General features: G+C 39.1%; 1 pseudogene; it reads left to right on the forward strand.

The window, feature by feature from the left end:
* The first annotated feature begins 633 nt into the window (after positions 1-633).
* Positions 634-3,143, forward strand: LOC137500453 (putative nuclease HARBI1; annotated as a pseudogene).
* The last annotated feature ends 445 nt before the right edge of the window (positions 3,144-3,588 follow it).

Raw genomic sequence — 3,588 nt, forward strand, 5'->3', positions numbered from 1 at the left:
TTCCGCTGGCACGGGGGCTGGATGTAGGCCTATGTGTCGTATTCATCATCATTTCATCCTGTCGTGACAGACGGGATTTGGACCTCGTAGGAGGTTGGTAGGTTGGCTGGTTGATTGATTGGAAAGTTCGCGAGCGGTTGCAACAAATTAGTTAGGAAGTTCCAACTAGGTGAGGAGAAGATGCTGAGTTCCCACGATGACATTTTACTAGTCTTGAAAGACTGAACTATGTACACTACGTACAGATAATATAAAGATTCCTAAGTGACTGAGTCTTGAGTGGAAGTCGTCTAGGCAAGCCTTAATACTTGGCTACTAAGTTGAGAAGACTTATAATTATCAGTCGCGCAATCGTCTTGTCGACTGACAAGGATTTCTCCAGCGACTGTTCCGGCGTATTCTAATCGAAGGCCCGGGGTAACGTTTTCCCACTAGAGCTAGAGCCCCACCCAATGTTCTCCAAACCCGTCGAATGTTCCACTGGACGTCATCTTAGAACCTTCCATGGTCCTAGCCAATTAGAGGCCTGTATACCCCGTAAGATTCCTCTCTGACTTAGTGAGGCCGCACACCGGACGCGTCAACATCTGCAACGCAACATGAAAAACGACTCGCTTGTTTGTCGTACTCGTGATGCAGACTTGTAGCCGCACACCGGAGAAGCATGTGTCTGCATCAATACGCTACGCATTATCAGCTGTTAACATGGTCTCCTCGAGTGAAGATGATGTTTTGCTGTACATGTGGTTGAAATTGCGTAACAAGAGGAAAAGAAAATGGATTCATGATTTTAATATGTCGTGTGCTCAACATGGTGCTTATACCTTAGCGCATGATTTACTAAAAGATCCGGTAAAATTCCAGTCATACTACCGAATGTACCCCGAAAGCTACACAGAACTTCTTCAGAAAATTTCTCCATTATTAAGAAAACAAGACACAAACTACAGGAAGGCTATAAGTCCTGATGAAAAGCTACTTATAACACTAAGGTAAGTTCAAAGCTTAGAATAATAATTTGTTGTTAAAATAATTAAATTATTTATTAGATGATGAACACAGCTGCGAAATTGTTCATATTGACAAAGTATATAAATAATATGTGTGCAATGTTTTGGTTTTTTCACTTATAACTTCATACCGTACAGTGCTGTCTTTGTAACTACGTCTTATCAGTATGAGTGATCATGTTCTTCCTCGTTTTCTTCTGGTAAATTCTCTGCATACGAGAATGGTGAGATAGTATATGAGGAGCCCGTCTGACCACCGTAATGCAATACGGAAGTTGATGGATGGGAATGAGTATCACTACACTGAACATTCCTGGCTGATCCGTACAGCATGTTATTTAATTTTTGCTGCACAAACAACTTAAATGAGCTTTTAGCTGCAGGTGATAATTTAGCCACATCTGGTAGCAGGCTTTTGAAAAACAACTCATCAGGGTTATTACACTCCGCTTCAGCCGTACGCTTTGTTTTCATCTGAATATATGAAGAGAAAACTTCGTCAATATCCATTTTAATGGCGCTTCTTTTTGTATCTCTTCTACGTGTTCGAGGTAGCGGCTGCATAATTTCTTGAGCACTATTCTCCTCGTCGTTTTCTTTTGTCATGGCCACTGATGATGGTTGTTCCTCTGTAGCAGATTGCTCCTCTTCATACGTATTTTCTACGTTTCCCACTTCTTGATTTCGTAAATGGTGTCAAAAACGCCAAGTAGTCTGCAAGATAGTAGGGCTTTTTGGTTACTGCTGCTGAACCACTGGTAGGAGCTTGCCTTAAGTATCTGGACCAACAGTTCCTACAGTTTCTCCATTTGTCTTTACAGGTGGCCACTGCAATTATTATTATTATTATTATTATTATTATTATTATTTATTTATTTATTTATTTATTTATTTATTTATTTTATTTCATATAAAGGATGTCCTTGAGGCCAGAGCCCTATAGTAGGACTATACATACAATAGCTATACCAATGAATGCTTATTAACACATAAAAAATAAATTCACAACAAACATTTTATAACAAAAACAGTGCAGTTCAATGATATTAAATTTATAGAATGTGTGTATATGAGTGCAATTGTCAATAGTTTAATTTGGCTAAAATAATTTTTTACAAGCTTTTTAAAATTTAATTTAGCAGTAATAGTATTCATGGTCCTTTATTTCCAGGTACTTAGCTACTGGCAACAGCTTCAGATGCTTGAGCTTTCAGTTTAAAAGAGGAGAAACAACAATCGGCAAAATTGTGGATGAAGTGTGTTCGGCAGTATGGACAACACTTCAACCTGAGTTTATGCCTGCACCCTCAAAGGAGTTATGGGAGAATATTTCCGAAAGATATTTGGAACTCTGGAATATGCCTAACTGCATTGGTGCCATAGACGGGTAACACGTTCGTATCCAGTGTCCGAGAAACAGTGGCTCATCCTTCTATAACTACAAGGGCTATTTTTCTATTGTTCTATTAGCTTTGGTTGATGCAGATGGACTTTTCATTGTTATAGAAGCTGGTGACTATGGCAGAAACAGTGATGGTGGCGTGTTGCGAAACTCAGCTTTAGGAAGAAGCCTTCAGCAGGGCACACTGAATATACCTGATCCCAAGAGGCTACCGAAAGATGATGATCACTGTTCACCATTTCCTTATTTTTTCGTTGGTGATGAAGCTTTCCCATTACAGAAGCATATCATGAGACCCTATCCGCGAAGAGAACTTACAAATGAAAGGCGGATTTTTAATTATAGGCTTAGCAGAGCTAGAAAGAGTGTAGAATGTGGTTTTGGAATGCTTGCTTCTAAATGTAGAGTTCTCGGTACAGCTATAGCCTGCAAACCTGATAAAATAGACAACATAATACGAGCAATTTGTGTTCTGCATAACTTCATTAGACTAAAAGACGGCGTTTTTAGTGAACCGAGTGTAACAGATAAGGATGAAAATACTGACAATACGATGCGTGTGTTGCAGAGATTGCAACCCTGCAACAGAAGAGCAACAGTTGAGGCTGTTGAATTAAGAAATCACTTGTGTTCTTACTTTATGAAACCAAACGTAGCCCTTTCTTGGCAGAATAAGTACGCTATAGAATAAATATAAATATAGCTGCACTATACATTATCAGTAATTCTGGTTGCGCAAGAAATGTTTATTCTTACATAATTAAGCATGTAATTACTGTACATGGACCTAATTAATAAATATGTTACTGAATGTAAGTTACTTACCATTTAAATTTAATTCTTTGGACACTGCATGCCACGCTTTATCCACCTCGTTCTTATTCGAATGTCCTGGTAGCGAATAATCATATATTATTCGATATTTCTCCACGGATTGCACTAATTTAATGTTGATTTGTTCTTCATTCATGCTGGCACTTGTGTTCACTGGCACTGCTCAGAAAAAGCAGGAACAGAACTATACGAGAAGGTGTTTGCTTAAGACATGACGCATAGAAATGGAACATGCAGTGTCTTATCGCTCGTGTCTGCAGCAGGATGCTGATGATATCATCAAGACGCAGACCGGTGTGCGGCGATTTGTGTTTTTCCATTGCTTATCACTGTGCTCCTTTC

The sequence above is a fragment of the Anabrus simplex genome, chromosome 4, assembly GCF_040414725.1.
Source record: "Anabrus simplex isolate iqAnaSimp1 chromosome 4, ASM4041472v1, whole genome shotgun sequence".
In the NCBI taxonomy this organism is placed as follows: domain Eukaryota; kingdom Metazoa; phylum Arthropoda; class Insecta; order Orthoptera; family Tettigoniidae; genus Anabrus; species Anabrus simplex.